Source organism: Lithobates pipiens, unplaced genomic scaffold (genome assembly GCF_037356315.1).
Source record: "Lithobates pipiens isolate NorthernLeopardFrog02 unplaced genomic scaffold, aLitPip1_a1.2 Scaffold_18, whole genome shotgun sequence".
Lineage (NCBI taxonomy): Eukaryota > Metazoa > Chordata > Amphibia > Anura > Ranidae > Lithobates > Lithobates pipiens.
In genome coordinates, this window is record NW_027507758.1 from 382,873,247 (window position 1) to 382,892,175 (window position 18,929).

Sequence of the window (18,929 nt, forward strand, 5' to 3'; positions counted from 1 at the left end):
GTTAAATTGCATTTTTGCAGCATTTAGAGATGATGGAGGGCCTTACTAAATAAGTGGTCTTTGCAGTGCAGTTTGCAGAAAAGTTTATGTAAGATTAGGGAAAGAAAGTTACATATATTGCATGATGAGGAGTTAGATTATAATTCCTGGTTTATAACTGCTAATCTTTGGAATTCTTAGGAAAAGGAGTGGCTGCATGTAAACTATAATCCCCCAGGTCACTAAAATTATACCATGTCATTTATAAGAAAACACTTATGGTAAATATTATCATGTGTTTTTTGTTTGATTTTCACAGAATTTTCTGTTTGCTTTTTTTTTCCTACGACATCATTTTGTTTCTGCCTCACGAAAAAAGTTAGACGGCATTTTTTGGTCCATTTGTGCATATATTTTTTAGATGCATGAAGGATGGTTGCCACAAGGCAGCATGATTTAAAAAAGTGAAAAAGTCATTGGGAACAGTGCTTATTGGTCAGTTAGATACCATCACCCATTTGAATATTCACTTGGGAAATATTGCCTTTGATCAGCATACCAAAGGCACATTGAGTTCCTCTTCCAGCTTCTAATGCCTATATACTGGTCCATAAAATGGAGTTCCACTTTTCCGGTTCCTGCCCCCCTCTGGTGTCACATTTGCCACCTTTCAGGGGTTTAATACAGGTATTTGCTTCCTGTGATAGATCGCTGCAGATTCTGTGGTGATCTACACCATGTCCAGCCTCTCCTCCTCCATCCCCCTGCTGTCTTCTGGGAGACACACATGTCCCAGAAGACAGCAGGGACCAGTGAGGATGTGCAGCACGACTCATACATGTGCAGTAGGGAATGAGGCTGTGAAGCCACAAAGCTTCACTTCCTGATTCCTTTACTGAAGATCGACTTCAGGTGAGGACATTGTGGGTGCCCTGGACAGCTAAAGCCGCGTACACACGTAGCCGTCTGTCCGACGTACTTAGTCTGGCGGACTTCCCGCCAGACTGTCCGTTGGACTTTGCGAACGGGCTACTTGCCCACGCACGGCACTTTTTCCGCGGACTAATACGGCGTACTAAGTCCGCCGTACTATCCGCCCTACTTTTGAAATGAACGGACTCGCCCACACATGCAGAGGAAAGTCCGCTCATTTCGACAGCGACGTCTCCTTCGCGGGCCCCGCCGCCTGGTATGGACTTAAAGGGGAACCCCAACGCCGAAAAAAAATCGGCGTGGGGGTCCCCCCAAAGTCCACAACAGACCCTTGTCTGAGCACGCTACCCGGCCGGCCAGGAAAGGAGGGGCGAGCGAGCGCCCCCCTCCTGAGCCGTACCAGGCTGCATGCCCTCAACATGGGGGGTGCCTTGGGGAAGGGGGGGCCGCGCGGCCCCCCCACCCCAAAGCACCTTGTCCCCATGTTGATGAGGACAAGGGCCTCTTCCCGACAACCCTGGCCATGGTTGTCGGGGTCTGCGGGCGGGGGGCTTATCGGAATCCGGGAGCCCCCTTTAATAAGGGGGCCCCCGGATACCGGCCCCCCACCCTATGTGAATGAGTAAGGGGTACAATGTACCCCTACCCATTCACCTGTAAAATAAAAGTACAAAAAAAAACACAAGATAAAATAGTTTATTGCACAGCTCTGGGGGTCTTCCGTCTTCGGGGGTCTTCTCGCCGGACTCCTCTGCTATCTTCTTGTAGCTCTTTTGCTAGCGGAGGAGTCCGGCTTTCTTCCTCGCCACCGGCCTCTTCTTCCGACTTCGGGGGTCTTGTCCCCCTCTTCGGTTCTTCTGCCGGGCCACCGCGCCTTCTTATAGCTCTTTTACAGGCGGTGGCCCGGTCTTCTGTCGCCGCCGCCGCCTTCCATTCTTCTTCTTCTTCTTCTTCTTCTCCTGGAGATGTTGACTCGACGTTCTCTCCGGCCGCAATGCCAGGGACGCGCTGCGCTGCGACTTATATAGGGACAAGGGGCGGTGTCACATTTTTTGATGTCACATGGGTTGGTCACATGGGTTGATGTCACATGGCGACAGTCCCAGCATCCTCCGGGACTGTGACATCGTAAGGGGGCGGGGTCACCATGTGACACCAACCCATGTGACATCAACCCATGTGACATCGCCCCTTGTCCCTATATAAGTCGCAGCGCAGCGCGTCCCTGGCATTGCGGCCGGAGAGAACGTCGAGTCAACATCTCCAGGAGAAGAAGAAGAAGAAAAAGAAGAACGGAAGGCGGCGGTGGTGGCGGCGACAGAAGACCGGGCCACCACCTGTAAAAGAGCTATAAGAAGGCGCGGTGGCCCGGCAGAAGAACCGAAGAGGGGGACAAGACCCCCGAAGTCGGAAGAAGAGGCCGCGGCGACGAAGAAGAAAGCCGGGCTCCTCCGCTAGTAAAAGAGCTACAAGAAGATAGCGGAGGAGTCCGGCGAGAAGACCCCCGAAGACGGAAGACCCCCGGAGCTGTGCAATAAATTATTTTATCTTGTGTGTTGTGTTTTTTTTGTACTTTATTTTACAGGTGAATGGGTAGGGGTAAATTGTACCCCATACTCATTCACATAGGGTGGGGGGCCGGTATCCGGGGCCCCCTTATTAAAGGGGGCTCCCAGATTCCGATAAGCCCCCCGCCCACAGACCCTGACAACCAACGGCCAGGGTTGTCGGGAAGAGGCCCTTGTCCTCATCAACATGGGGACAAGGTGCTTTGGGGTGGGGGGGCCGTGCGGCCCCCCCTTCCCCAAGGCACCACCATGTTGAGGGCACGCGGCCTGGTACGGCTCAGGAGGGGGGGGGGGCGCTCGCTCACCCCTCCTTTCCTGGCCGGCCGGGTAGCGTGCTCGGACAAGGGTCTGTTGTGGACTTTGGGGGGACCCCCACGCCGCTTTTTTTCGGCGTTGGGGTTCCCCTTTAAGTCCATTCCAGGCGGCGGGGCCAGCGAGGTCTCCTTCGCGGGCCCCGCCTACCTGGAGACCCGCTCGAAATGAGCAGACTTTTCTCCGGGCGGGAAAAGTCCATTCATTTCAAAGGTACGGCAGACTGGCATACACACGGCCGGATTGTCCGCCGAAATGCGAGTCCGGCGGGAAGATTGGAGTGTAAAACTACATTCTAAGTCCGCCGTACTTTCGGGTCAAAAAAGTATGCCGGAGGCTACACACGGGGGGATTGTTTGGTGGACTTGAGTTTGCCGGACTTTTCCACCCGCTTGTTTGATCGTGTATACGCGGCATTAGTGACCTAATATTAAAAGTCAGCAGCTGCAGTATTTGTAGCTGCTGACTTTTATTTTATTTTTTTCGGTTGAACTCGACTTTAACTGCAGTCTGACTTTAAATGTGGTTTAAAATTAATTAAAGACTTTACATAAGACTGTAAAATAAATGTTCTAGCTGTTTCACTATTTCTACTAAATACTTTCACCACACTACCAAAGGTTAATAACAAAACAAAATGTCAATTATTAAATTTAGGACATATTTCTAAAGCAATGTTTGAGACTTTGACCAAATATTCACTGGTGGTGAATCAAACACATGCACCTGGGATATTCACTTGAATGTTTGGTAAATTTCAGATTTACTACTTTAGAAATATAGTATAGGGCTCTGTTTAGAATAGAGAAAACAAATGGATGTATGGATGGATGGAGTTAGTAAGCTAATGCTAATAAAGATCCACTAACATGAAAAATATTGTATTTAATAACCAGATGGCCCTAAAATGGCAAGACAGTACAAATATACCCCTTTTTTTGGAAAAAACAGACACTCCAGGGTATATAGTAAGAAGCATGATGAGTTTTTTATAGTTGTCATTTATTCCCCAATTTTTGGAAAATAAAGAAATCAAACAAATAAAATTGTACACAAGGAATGACATGCATGGAAACTGTCCATTGTGTACAATTGTCATGTGATCTGCTCTGATTGGTCAAAGTGATCACATGGTACCGGCAGTGGCCCAGTACAGTGATCTGTCATTGGCTGTGTCTGAGGCAAGGCTCATCCCGGAAAAGACACCATATGATGTCCACCTGGATCATTTGTCTATAGGGCAGCGGGACCACTCTAGATACAGGGTGATAGGGCCAATTCCAGTACTATGTGATCACTCTGACCAATCAAAGCTGATCACATGACAATTGTACACAATGGATGACTTCCATTCATGCCATTCCTCGTGTACTATTGTGTTTTACATTTGTGTATATTCTGTATTGAGATATACAAAATATACCATAGCTTAGGGGCTCTATAACATTCCTACAGAATAAATAATACACAATTATGTTGGGCATTTTTAACAAATAAATGTAGCAGAATACATATCGCCTAAATTTATGAAGAAATATTATTTATTTGTAAAAAAAAATTAACAGAAACAAAGACTTTTTTTTCAACATGTTCTGTGTTTTTTGCTTATTTAGCAAAAATTAAAAAAACACAGTGTTCAAACAGAGTATATGATGCTGCTCACAGGTGGGACAGCAACCTGCACGATCCCTGAGAGCAGTGCATGCCTTGTCAGTGCTGCTGAAATCAGGTGAATAAAATACTGAAAAGTGTGATAAGAACACTCATTGCAAGCTAATAAGCAGAAACTCACAACTAAATTTGAGAAGACTTTAAGTGAGCTTATACATAAAATGGTCTGTTTAGGTGTTCTATCAACAAAAGTAGGTGAGGCTATGGTCCCTGACGCCAGGTAAAAGAAAGTGGTGGAAGGCGCGTGAACTGACGCTTTGATCAAATTGTTAGTTTATTCATATCAAAAAAGATGGATGCATATAAAAAAGTATCTATGTATTCATACAAACTAGGTTACAATATATACACATTAACATTTAGAAATTAGGCATGCCCATACCAGGGCTAGTGCTCAAAGGTGGGCTGATGCGTTTCGAGGAGTTCCCTCTTCATCAGAGCCTATAAGAACAAGAAAAGTCTGTACAATATGGTAGACCAACATAAAAAGGAGTGGCTAGTTGGGAGGTGTATTGCATGGTAAGTGATGAATTCACCTTAGCTCTAAAGCTGTCCACATCCCAGTGCTCTAAATAAAATAAATACCAAAAGTGTGTATTGTACAGAGTATATATAGAAAGGTGTTGGAATTGTATACTACACAATGCGGACCAAGAGATGTATAATTAAAATTAGATTTAAAATGTTTAAAATATAAACATATTTAACCACTTCCCCACTGGCGCACGCTGATGTACGTTGGCAAAATGGCATGGGCAGGCAAATGGGCATACCTGTACGTCCCTTTAAATTTGCTGCCCTGCCATCACGAGCACGCCGGCGGTGGCGCGCTCGCGTGTCAGTCGGGACCCCCGTGAGTCTGGTCACGGGTCCGGCAGACTCGATCGCTGCGGGCTTACCCGCAATCGTCTCACGGGGTGGCTGAACTAGGAGATGCCGTTGTAAACAGCATCTCCCAGTTCTGCCTAGCAACAAGTGACGCTGATCACTGCTCCATGTGATTGGAGCAGAGATCAGTGCTCACTAAAAAAAAGCCCAGCCCCCAACAGTTAGTAACACACCCCTAGGAACACTTAACCCCTACACTGCCACCCACTGGTTAACCCCTTCACTGCCAGTGTCATTTGCACAGGAATCACTGCATTTCTATAGTAGTGATTGCTGTATAAATGACAATGGTCCCAAAAATGTGTCAAAAATGTCCGATGTGTCCACCATAATGTCGCAGTCACAATAAAAATCGCTGATCGCCGCCATTACTAGTAAAAAAAAAATATTAATAAAAATGCCATAAAACTATCCCCTATTTTGTAAATGCTATAACTTTTGCGCAAACCAATCAATCGCTTATTGCGATTTTTTTTTTTTACCAAAAATATGTAGAAGAATATATATTGGCCTAAACTGAGGGAAAAAAAGTTTTTTTTATATATTTTTGGGGGATATTTATTATAACAAAAAGTAAAAAATTATGCGTTTTTTCAAAATGTCGCTTTTTTTTGTTTATAGCGCAAAAAACAAAAACTGCAGGGGTGATCAAATACCACCAAAAGAAAGCTCTATTTGTGGGGAAAAAGAACGTCAATTTTGTTTGGGAGCCACTTCGCACGACCGCGCAATTGTCAGTTAAAGCGACGCAGTGCCAGATCGCAAAAAGTGGTCTGGTCTTAAGCCAGCAAAATGGTCCGGGGCTGAAGTGGTTAAGTGATACAATGATTGAGGTGTTAGAACATTAAAAAGCCATTAACCACTTAACAACCGCCCATTGCCGATTAACGGCTTCAGGGCGGTTGTTTAACTCTGAGAGGCCGTTAATTAACGGCCTCCCAGAATTCTGCTCTCGCGCGCCCCCTGGGGCGCGCACACGAGAGCATCCGTGACCGCTGGGTCCAGTGGACCCGGCGCATCACGAATCACGGTAAACGGCCGCTCATCGCGGCCGTTTACCACGTGATCGCTCCGTCAAATGATCGCTCCGTCGTTCCTCCCTCCCCTCTCTGTACCGATCGGTACAGCGGAGGGGGAAGAGATCGGTGTCAGCAGCGATGTGGGCTGCATCTGCAGTGCCCACATCGCTGCTCACCGAAAATTAACCCCTCAAATCCCTGCAAATACTCTGCATTACTCTGCAATTCCCTGCAAATACTCTGCATTACTCTGCAATTCCCTGCAAATACTCTGCATTACTCTGCAATGCCCTGCAACACTCCGCAATGCCCTGCAACACTCCGCAACACTCCGCAATGCCCTGCAACACTCCGCAATGCCCTGCAACACTCCGCAACGCTCTGCAATACCCTGCAACACTCTGCAACACTCTGCAACACCCGCCAATACCCTGCAACACTCTGCAATGCTCTGCAACCCCCGCCGATACCCTGCAACACTCTGCAATGCTCTGCAACCCCCGCCGATACCCTGCAACACTCTGCAATGCTCTGCAACCCCCACCGATACCCTGCAACACTCTGCAATGCTCTGCAACACCCGTCAATACCCTGCAACACTCTGCAATGCTCTGCAACACCCGCCAATACCCTGCAATGCTCTGCAACGCAGTACTCTGCAACACCATGCTCTGAGATACCCAGCCATAGTCGGTGATACCCTGCAATACCCAGCCATAGACATCTCCCGCCGCCCTCCGCCCTCCGGTGCTTCTACCGAATCGCTAATACGATCAAAGCCAGAATCTTTTTTTTTTTTCAGGCTTCCCAGCTTAGAGGTGAGATGTGGGTCTTATTGACCCCACATCTCACTGTAAAGAGGACCTGTCATGCCATATTCCTATTACAAGGGATGTTTACATTCCTTGTAATAGGAATAAAAGTGATCAAAAAAATTATTTTTGGGGAAAAAAATGTCAAACTAAAATAAATAAAGTAAAATGAACAATAAAAAAAAATGTTTTTTTTAAAGCGCCCCTGTCCCCATGTGCTCGCATGCAGAAGCGAACGCATGCGTAAGTCCCGCCCACATATGAAAACGGTGTTCAAACCACACATGTGAGGTATCGCTGCGAACGTTAGAGCGAGAGAAATAATTCTAGCCCTAGACCTCCTCTGTAACTCAAAACATATAACCAGTAAAAAAAATGTAAATCGTCGCCTATGGGGATTTTTAAGTAGCGACGTTTGCCGCCATTCCACGAGCGTGTGCAATTTTGAAGAGTGACATATTAGGTATCTATTTACTCAGCGTAACTTCATCTTTCACATTATGCAAAAATTGGGCTAACTTTACTGTGTTTTTTTTTTTTTTAAGCACAAAACAGTTTTTTTTCCAAAAAAAAGCATTCGAAAAATTACTGCGCAAATACCGTGCGAGATAAAAAGTTGCAAAGACCCCCATTGTATTCTCCAGGGTGTTTGCTAAAAAAACATATATAATGTTTTGGAGTTCTATGTAATTTTCTAGCAAATAAATGATGATTTTTACATGTAGGAGAGAAATGTCAGAATTGTCCTGGGTGCTCCAGAACACCTGATGGCGCTCCATGCATGTTGGGCCTCTGTATGTGGCCACGCTGTGTAAAAGTCTCACACATGTGGTATCACCATACTCAGGAGTAATAGCAGAATGTGTTTTGGGGTGTAATTTGTGGTATGCATATGCTGTGTGTGAGAAATAACCTGATAATATGACAATTTTGTGAAAAAAAAAAAAAAGTAAAAAGAATCTTGATTTTGCAAAGAATTGTGGGAAAAAATGACAACTTCAAAAAACTCATCATGCCTCTTACTAAATACCTTGGAATGTCTTCTTTCCAAAAAGGGGTCATTTGGGGGGTATTTGTACTTTTCTGGCATGTTAGGATCTCAAGAATTGAAATAGGCCGTCAGTCCTTCAGGTGTGATCAATTTTCAGATATTGGCACCATAGCTTGTGGACTCTATAACTTTCACAAAGACCAAATAATATCCACCAATTTGTACTTATTTTTACCAAAGATATGTAGTAGTATAAATTTTGGCCAAAATTTATGAAGAAAAAATTACTAATCTGCTAAATTTTCTAACAGAAACAAAGAAAAATTCGTTTTTTTACAGAATTTTCGGTATTTTTTCTTTTATAGCACAAAAAAAAAAAACCCAGCGGTGATTAAATACCACCAAAAGAAAGCTCTATTTGTGTGAAAAAAAGGACAAAAATTTCATATAGGTCCAGTGTTGCATGACTGAGTAATTGTCATTCAAAATGCGAGAGCACCGAAAGCTGAAAATTGGTCTGGTTATTAAGGGTGTTTAAGTGCCCAGTGGTCAAGTGGTTAAAGGAAGTGTGAAAAGCATTGCTAGTTGCTAAAGTGGGTTAATTATACACAGTTACAGATTGAGTACAAGTGTGAATAAACATTATGCAAATTATATATACACACATAGTTATAAAATTATATGAGGTATACACAATGCACATGTATGTGCATGCACACAACATGCACAGACCAGTGCGCATGCACACAAGTACATACATACAAGCATGCATGCACACGTGAAAGAGCACACATATGTTCTACAGGTTGAGAGTCACAGAATTAAAAGGACTGTTGTGTGAATCCATCAGTGTGCAACCAAAGCACATAGACATATACGTGCAGAAGTGTGTGCATGGATTGAGCTTGTAGAAGTGCCTATTGCAATAGAATAAAGGGACAAGCTTGTGAGAGTATAGGGGATCTGAAGTGCACCTACCTATATGGCGTAGAAAGATGTGGTTCATATGTTTAATATAGGAAATCCATCTAGGTCTGTCAGTTTGGCCTACAGAAAGAAATTACACAGGGAATGGACCTGGGAGGGATAACCCAATCTGTTGATATGTGTCAAACTTGACAATATCAATCAGTGAGGTTGAGAAAAAATGAATGAATATATAAAATGAGAAGAACATCCATATAACTAACCAGCATCCGAGTATGTAAAGAGGTTGTAGCCTGCATGCATCAGTTCAAAGACAGGAGGCAGTTACTTTGTGTGGGTTCTATTTACCTCTTATCAGAGAATTGCCTTGTGCTGTAAAGAGGATTGTAGCTGTCTCCATCTGTGTGAGACATGAGCGATGTTTAAACACTTCAGCCCGGAGGATTTTACCCCCTTCCTTACCAGAGCACTTTTTGCATTTCGGCACTGCGTTGCTTTAATTGAAAATTGCGCTGTCGTGCGACGTTGCACCCAAACAAAATTGACGTCCTTTTTTCCCCACAAATAGAGCTTTATTTTGGTGGTATTTGATCATTTCTGTGGTTTTTATTTTTTGCGCTATAAACAAAATAAGAGAACACAGATCCACGATCCTGTTGTGTTCCCGGGCAATCGTGGGTGCCCGGCAGACATCGCGGCCGCCGGGCACGTGCACTGGGCCCCGGGCAATGCCGCGGGGGCTGCGCGTTCCCCCTAGATGGCCGGTAATGAGAGGACGTCATATGACGCCCACCCAGAATGGGAAATCCCATCTGCGGGCGTCATATGACTACATGCCAGGGCTGAAGTGGTTAACCACTTCAATACCAGGCCCTTTCAACCCCTTCCTTCCCAGACCATTTTTCAGCTTTCAGCGCTCTTGTACTTTCAATGACAATTGCGCGGTCATGCTACACTCTACCAAAAATAACATTTTTATCATTTTTTTTTTTTTTTTTTTTTTTTTTTAAACGACAATTTTATTGAAGAGAAATAGTAGGCACAAAAGTATAAATGCGGAAACGTACAAAGAGAGATCCCCAACAATTGGAGAGTTAAGATGTCAACAAACGTACAGATAACATATCAAATAAAACAAGCAATGAGTTTGATAAGGCAATGCATATAGAAAGACCCTAATTGGGGGGGGGGGTGAGTAGGCATTAAGAAGGGCATAAGAGGGGTTTGGGATTGTCCGCAACTTGAAGCTAAGAAGATAGCTGCCTTGGTCAGGTAAGGGAATCCATCTGGGGGATACAGGCTGGGCCCAAGGAGCGAGGAGGTGGATCCTTTCCAAAAAGAGTCTAGGGGTAACTGATAGGACAAGTCAGGTAATGAGTTTCTTAGGTAGTATCGTGCGGTAGCTAGATAGAGCGGCCTGGGTAGGGTCTGCATTGGTAGAGTGTTGGGGGTCGTGTCCGTGAGATACAGCGGAAGGTGTGTGTGCCTAGGTCGAAGCATCTGGGATTAGGAGTCTTACAGGGGAGGGGGGGACAGGAGGGAGAGGGTGTAGAAGAGAAGAGAGAGAAAGTGGTAGAAAGGAGAGGGGAGGAGAAGGAGGGCAATGGGGAGTAGAGGCAGATGGGGGGGAGCAAAGGTACAGGGTGGATTGGAGCTGTCTGGAGTCCCCTTTCCCAAGGCCCCCCGAAGCATATAGAATAACATGTAGAACAACTTTTTGTTTGCTTTTGTATTTCGGCGACCTCAAGATTAGCAAGTACTAGGGTAAAGAAGTCTGAGTAAAAAGCCTGTGATGGAAAGTGCCAAATGCAAAGTGCGGAATGTAAAAAATGTAAAAAAAAAAAATGTAAAATGTAAAATGTCCCCCTCATCACACATTCAAGTAATCGGCAGTGGTCTGGAAGTGTTTCCAACAGGCCCATTTTGTGCTAAATTTGGAAGGGGTGTCTCTGGATATATGAATCAATTCTTCCATTTCAGCTATTTTGTTGATTCTGGAGAACCACTCTTTCAGGGAGGGAATTTCGGAGGTGCCCCAGTGAATAGGTATGCACTGTTTGGCTGCGTTGAGCATGTGCATAGCTAGAGAGCCATGGTAAGTTCGTCTCGGTAGAGGCGAAAGGTGGAGAAGGCATTGGGCTGGGGTTGGGTCAATGTTATAGGTGGTAATTTGGGAAACGAGACTGCACACTTCTCTCCAGAAATTATGTATTGAGGGACAGGACCACCAAATGTGAAGTGGTGTACCCCTGTCTTGGTTGCACCTCCAGCAGGTGTCAGTGGCATTGGGGGCAAATTTGTATAGTAGAGAGGGGGTACGGTACCAACGGGATTGTATTTTATAGCCGTTTTCTTGGGTGCTAACATTCAATGATCCTTTATGAATGGTTTGAAAAATGGCGTCCCACTGTTCATCACTTATTGATAAGGCAAGGTCTTCCTCCCAACGTTTGCATGCTAAGGTGGAGCCGGGACGCTCCCCATCAAAAAGCAAGTTATGGGTAAGCGCAATGAGATGCCTTTGGGGGGTGGATTGGGTGCACAGGATTTCGAACGGAGTAAGTGCCCTAGAGCATTGCGAATTTGTGTCTAGCGATCGTAGGTAATGAGCGATCAATAGGTAGGTCCAAGGAGGGATGGGTGGTCTATCCATGTTATTAGCGATGGTCGAGGCTGGGATGAGTGACCCTTTCTCAAAAAAGTGGCAAGCGTTCAACGTGTCTCTTGGCCAGTTGTCTGTCAGGAAATCTGGGGATATGCCAGGCGGAAAGTCTGGGTTGCATTTAATCGGGGTTAGGGGTCCCGGAATTGACGAGACTTTCGTGTGAGCACAGATGTGTTGGAAGCATTTCAGTGTCGGGCGTATAAGGGGGTGGAGGGTGGCCGTGATGGGTACATGAGGCGGTTTCATCCAAGGCAAGGAGGCGAGTGGGCGAGAGGAGAAGGAGGCCTCTAGAGAGACCCATTCTTTGTGAGGGTCGCGAACATTCCAGTCAACTATTCTAGTTAAATGGACTGCCCTATAATAGTTGAGTATGTTTGGGAAGCCCAGACCCCCAAGGAGTTTAGGGCGTGATAGGGTCCGGAGGGAAATTCTAGGCGTTCGGCCTCCCCACAAGAACTTCGAACAGATGGAGTTGTACGTTTTAAAGAACGTTTGGGGGACTTGTATAGGGACTGTTTGGAGAATATATAGTAGGCGAGGCAGGACATTCATCTTGAGGACCGCGATTCTGCCGAACCAAGAGAGAGATTGTTTGTTCCAACGTTTAAGATCGTCCGTAATAGTTTGGAGGATGGGGAGATGGTTTTTAGCATATAGGTCAGTTAACTTTCTAGAGATTTGTGTGCCCAGGTAGGTAATGGAGTCACTCTTCCAGCAGAAGGGGAAGTTCGCTTCACATTGTGCTTGGATCTCCTCAGGTAGAGAGATGTTCAGGGCGTAAGACTTGGAAAAATTGATTTTAAGGTTAGAAATGGCTTGAAATTTCTTAAACTCTGATAGAACAATTGGGAGCGTAGTAATAGGGTTCGTGAGGAACATCAATATGTCGTCTGCGAATGCCGCATATTTACATTCTTTAAGTGGGGTAAGAATGCCCTTAATATCATTGTTTAGTGAAAGGGTTTGGAGGAGGGGTTCTAGGGTTAGAATGAATAGGATCGGGGAAAGGGGACACCCTTGCCTCGTACCGTTTCCGATGGGGAAGGCGTCTGACAGAGTACCATTGACCCGGACCCTTGCAGAAGGGGTAGAGTATAAAGACATGATCATGGACATCATGTGAGGACCAAGGCCCAGATTATGGAGCACTGCTTCCATGTAGTCCCATGCCACTCTGTCAAACGCCTTCTCCGCATCAAGAGACAGGAAGAAGGCCTGCTGTTCAGTTTGTGTTATCATGTGGTGGATATTAATGGATTTCAGGGTGTTGTCCCTGGCTTCGCGTCCGGGAACAAAGCCTACCTGGTCTGGGGAGATGAGGGTTGGGATGAATGGAAGGAGTCTGTTGGCTAATATTTTGGCAAAAAGTTTGACGTCTACATTGAGTAGGGAAATTGGTCTATAACTGCTCGTGGTTGTTGGGTCCTTATCTGGTTTGGGTATAACGGTGATATGGGCTTCTAAGATTCCTCGGGGGAGGGATTTGGATGTTGGGACAGAATTGAAGGCCTTAAGAAAGGGGGATTGAAGTGTCTCGGCAAATAATTTGTAATACGCTGAAGTCAGGCCGTCGGGTCCAGGGCTCTTGCCCGGTTTCATTTGTTTGACTGCTTGAAGCCATTCCGCCGCCGAAATTGGTGCTTCCAACGACTGGAGGGCGTCAGAGGGAACTTTTTGAAGAGGAAGTCTAGAAAGGTATGTATGAAAGTCGTGTAGACGTTTTTGGGGGTCTGGAGGGCGCGGGCAGTCGGAGTTAAGGTTATATAGGGAGGTATAATAGCGTTCGAATTCCCGTGCTATTTCTGCGTTCGTTTCAAGGGTGGAGCCGGTAGGAGAGTGGATACGGTGTATCGTCTGTTTGGCCTTTTTTGATTTAAGCATGCGCGCCAGTAAGCGGCCTGATTTGTTGCCATGTTCATAAAAGAACTTCTGTGAGAGGGCAAAGGATTTCCTCGTCTGGTAGCCTAATATGTCTTGGATCTGGGTGCGGGTATCTATTAGTTCGGAATGGGCGTCCTCTGCTAGGGTTCTTTTGTGTTTCGTTTCAAGGGATCTGAGTTTCGCAAATAGGGTTGTCAGTGTGGTCGCTCTCTCTTTCTTGCGGGCAGAGGCAAGGGAGATAAGTTTGCCCCTAACCACGCATTTATGTGCCTCCCATTGCGTGAGGGGGGAAACGTCTGGAGTGTCATTGTCTAAGAAATAGTGGGATAGACAGTCTCTAATTTCCTTAACTCCAAGTTCGTCTGTTAGGATATTCGCATCTAGTCTCCATATAGAGGTTCGTTCAAGCCTTTCAGGAAAAGTAAATAGAGCCGTGATCGGATGATGGTCAGAGATCGTCATGGGTTCTATAGAGGCTTTGGATAAATGGTGTAAATCCTGCTGGGAGACCATGAGGTAATCGATACGTGAGTACCTGTTGTGAGGGGCAGAGTAGAAGGTGAAATCTTTATCTCTAGGATGAAGCGTTCGCCACGCGTCATGTAGTAATAGTTGATGAAGGCTTTCCTGATCTGTTTGAGTGCACAGAACGGTAAGCTGGAGGTCCCGGAGGACGTGTCCAACAGGGGGTCTAAGGGGGCGTTAAAGTCGCCTCCAAGAATCAGCATCCCTTCAGAGAAAGAGCTAAGTTGATGCAATATATTCCGGAAAAAGGTTACTTGGGAGGTGTTAGGGCTGTATATGTTCGCTAGCGTAATCTTCCTCTTTTTAAATGTACCCTTGAGAAATAGGAATCTGCCATTCGCATCTGCTAGAGTGTCTAGAATCTGGAAGTCGAAGTGTTTGGAGAGAAGTATAGAGACTCCTTTGCTTTTAGAAGTGGGACATGTTGCGTGAAATTCCACTGGGAAGGTGTGATTGGACAATTTAGGGGTAGATTTAGAGCAAAAATGGGTTTCCTGCAGGAAAACAACATCAGCTTTCAGTTTCTGCATCATCAATCGTGTCTGATGACGTTTCTCCGGAGTGTTTAATCCCTTTGCGTTTAGGGAGACAAGCTTCAAGGACAAGTTTGCTATGCGTTGCGAAGAAGGTGACATTTCGTCGGAGGTCGGAGGCAAAAGTTGTGTACAATGCTTGGAAAGAGGAGGCCCTGGGAAGGGGGAGAAGCAGCAAGAGAAGGAGAAAGAGGAAAGAGAAGAGGGGGGGAAGGAAGGCGGGTAGAGACTGGTATACGGAAGAGAGGGTCAGGTATGTGGAGAGGTAGGTAGAGGGGATAGGGAATGAGACCGGTGGGTGGGTTGAACCAGTCAACCCTCGGAGTACCGATAAGGGCACCGGTTGGGTCAACACTGACTACCAGCGTCTGTTGTTCGGGGGTGGCGGACGGAGTTACAGGAGTTGTAGAGGGGTCCCGTCACTGCGAGACCGAAATGAGTGAGTGGAGGCAAGTAAGGGTGGTACATGGCCTGAGTTCTAAGGTGAGCCAACAGCAATAGCTTGAAGAAATCATAATGGAAATCTGGAAAGGGTGTGGTACGGGTCGGAGATCATTGGTGTAGTCCTAGAGTCCGGGGGTTAAAATGGGAATGGCGAGTGTCTGGTCAGGGTGGCCCAAGGCACATTCCGGGTAATGACAATGGCTTAGGGGGTTCGTCGTCGGATATGTTGCAGGCCTAGGGAGGGTTACGGAGAGGGTAGCAGTCATGACCTTTAGGTGAAAGGATGGAAGTAGTCCGGGTAGGGTGTCTCGGGGATATCTAGGTCCCTAGGTCTGGCTAGAGAGAGAGGAGGGCTGGATACATCAGGAGGGTAAGCATGTGGACAAAGCATGCGGAGTCAGGTATAGGCATAGGTCTGGTACAGGTCGAAAAGGTCAGGGGCAGCGAAACAGGGTAGAGTCCGTGGAGGGAGTGCTTCAGAACATAGTATATAGGCGAAAGGCAATCTTAATCTTAAACCGTTAGACAAGAAATGATCCAAAGCAGAAATACAAGATGGCACAATAGAATGCTTTAACATGTGAAACAGAGATGAGACTAGGCACAAAAGGTAACAGTAAATAACAGTAAATAACAGTAAATGCCATATCTGGGAGACATAATAAAATCATACAACAACATCAGTAGGTACTTGCCACAGCCGGAGCCGGGAGTGGCAGGGTAGCCAATCGAAAACTAACTAAGCAGCAGGTGCAATTTGGAGGGAGGGTCCCATGTATGGGAGCAGTCCCTACTCAAGACGTTAGGGGAGTTAGGTTATCTAGTCAAGCTACGGCGTTGCCGCCGTAAGGGAATTCTTCCCAGATGAGAAGGTGTGACCCTTCCTCAGTCACCGCCCCCTCGCCACGGCCCCCCCTCACGAATAACGTGAGGATGGGGCCGTGGAAGTGTGTTCCTCCTCCTCCCCCCACCCCCTAATACTTATGCATATCACCTGTTCCTGATCACAGTATTTGGGAGTGATACTAGCGCTGTCCCTCTATCGCGTAAAGTGCGATACAGGCGTCTCATGCCCCAGTGTGTAACGCTGGGTACCAGGTGCAAAATAAGTAGTAATCAAATATGTGCAAATGCCCCGTGGGGCGAAAGGTTGTTCTTACCCGACACCACACTCCCGACTCCTTAGTAGACAATAATGCGGTATGAATCAGGTCGTGAGCGAGCTGCAGAGTCTATGTGCATATAAACAAAAAAAAGGAAAAACCAGAGAGGTAACCAAGGGAGGGAGAGGAAGAGGAGGTGGGGGGGGGGGTTGAGGGGAGAGGGGCGAGGGAGGGGGGGAGAAGGGCGAGGGAGGGGGGGGGGAGTAGGGCGAGGGAGGGGGGGAGCTGGACGAGAAGGCTGCAACCTGGGTCAAGCATGGAATGTCTGAGGTAAATCAGGACGTGCTATGAGAGCCACACCAGGACTACAAAGGGCAAGAAAGTAAGGGGGAGAGGACCAACGTCCCAGGCGGCCCGGTGTACACCTCAGTTATACGGGACACTTTAGGAAGTTCCTGATAAGGGTAGATGTGAAGAGCCACGAGATAAAAAGTCATAAGTTAGCAATATCGGGTTCTTAGAGTACGTACAAGTAGGCTTTCCTAGTCTGTGAGGAGAGAAGCTTTCGCAGGGAGGAAATGGGTATGGCGATCTTCCCGGTGCTTAAACAAGGGCAGCAAAGGAGAGTCTCAAGGGGACTGCACGGTGTAGGGGCGGTTCCGGCTGGTGTTCGTGCTGGGTGGGTAGAATCAGCAAGTACCGTTGTCTCCAGGAAGGGGCAAGTTCTGTTTCAGCTAAGAGGCCGCAAAATGACGGCCCGCATTCGTAACAACAGGTGCCAAGCAGTGTACAGAGCTAGAGAAATGTACCTTAGTTATGGCGGGGCCTGCGATGAGCAGGTGAAGCCGTGGGACTGCCATTTCTCGGTGGGGTGGCGTTCCTCTGTGGAGGGCGGTGGAGAGGGGGTTGGTGCATGGGCCTGCGACGTCTGCCAAGGGCGTAGTTGCCTGCTTCATCTACACCCTCCATTGAAGTCGCCCTGTGAAGTGTAGGAAATCTGAAGTCACTGTACCAGTCTGGCAGGTCCAGGTGAGGCAGGTCTAGGGCAGCACAGAAATGGTCGAGATCTTCCGGAACTCTCAAATTTTCTGTGTGACCTTGATGGGAAACAGAAAGGCAAAAGGGATACTTCCAGCGATAAGGGATGGCCCTGTTCCTCAAAATTTCCAGTAACGGTCTGAGTTCCCGTCTACGTTGGAGCGTGATGTTAGACAGGTCCTGGAATATTTTAATATTCACTCCTCTGTGTACGATTTGGTTCCTATCTCTGGCCTTGCGAAGGATTTCCTCTTTCAAGGGGAAGTCTGTCAGGCAACAGACAACATCTCTCGGGGGGTCAGTGTCGCGGCCCCTGGGGCGTAGGGCCCTGTGAATGCGCTCAAATACAATGGGATTGTCCGGGGGTCTTTCGAGTAGGTCATTAAATATATTAACTACCCGCTGGGTTAGAAGAGTAGGGTCCAGGGATTCAGGAATACCTCGCACTCGTAGGTTCCGACGTCTCCCCCGGTTGTCAAGGTCCTCCATGTGCCTGTTAATGTCTCTGAGGTGGATGGCATGAGACTCAGTGAGCTGTTGTAATTGGCAGAGGGAGGAATCATGGCGGGCCTGTGTCGCTTCAATATCCTCTACTCGCAGCGTCATAGACTGGATATCAGTCCGAAGGTCTGAGATGGCTGCAGAAAGGGTATGTTTAATATCAGCTGCGACACTGCGCAGATCCTCTAGGCTGATCGGTGGCTGATCTCTGGCGTCCGGTTCGGGCCTAGCGCGGATCGGGCTCCTGCTGTGGGATCGCGGCCTACTCGAGGCCGCGGCTCGGGTACCGCCAGTAGGCCGGGATCGGAATATCTCCGGGATTTGTCTGGCGGGGGGAGCGTCGGGCTCCAGTGGCGACCGGGAGCGTGTCGCTGACATGTTATAGTGGCGAGGGGCTCAAAATGAGTGAGTATGACCACCGCAAACTTGCCTGGTTGTTTGTAGCTGGGTCTCTTGGACGGGAGCTCCGGATTCAAGCGGCCATCTCGGAACAGCGCCAAGCCACGCCCCCCATCATTTTGTTTTCACAAATAGAGCTTGTACAGGATGCCGTGGCTGGGTCCTGGAAGGACGCTATGTTTCCCCTCTGTTTGGACTGTGGTCCCTTTAAGGGAACAAAAGTGGTTAACTCACCTGTCAAAGGAAGTGGGTTTAAAACAAGACAGGAAGTTGTAGATGGGTGTGGAGGAGTGTAGAGGAGATGGTGGATGGTGTTTTGTGTTTGGTTTGCAGCAACAAAAGTGGACAGCAGTGTCCTGCCTGGAAGCCTCCTGGCACGGGAAGCTACCGGCAACAGAAATCAAGGACTGTTTGATTGAGATAGCAAATCTGGACTTTGCAAGTCGGTGAGACTGACATTTTTCTTTTGTTTTTGCTGCTGTAAAGCTATTTAAGTTCAATAAACCTCCTTTGGAGTGAAAAGCATGTGTCCTGCAATCTAGCTGTTCCCCCGAACTTTACAAGCTTTATTTTGGTGGTATTTATTCAAGACTCCATTTTTAATTTTTTGCGATATAAGCGAAAAAAAGAGCGGAAATTTGGAAAAAAAACTATATTTTCTTCTTTCTATTTTAAATCCAATAAAAATCTAATTTTGTCATAAATGTAAGCCAAAATGTATTCTGCTACATGGTTTTGGT

The 18,929-nt window shown here is 46.9% G+C and overlaps 1 protein-coding gene across 1 annotated transcript in view; it reads right to left on the reverse strand.

Moving 5' to 3' along the window:
* CSMD1 (CUB and Sushi multiple domains 1) overlaps positions 1–18,929 on the reverse strand; it is a 2,539,710-nt gene that overhangs the window by 1,500,884 nt on the left and 1,019,897 nt on the right. The gene's annotated exons all lie outside the window — the stretch shown is intronic.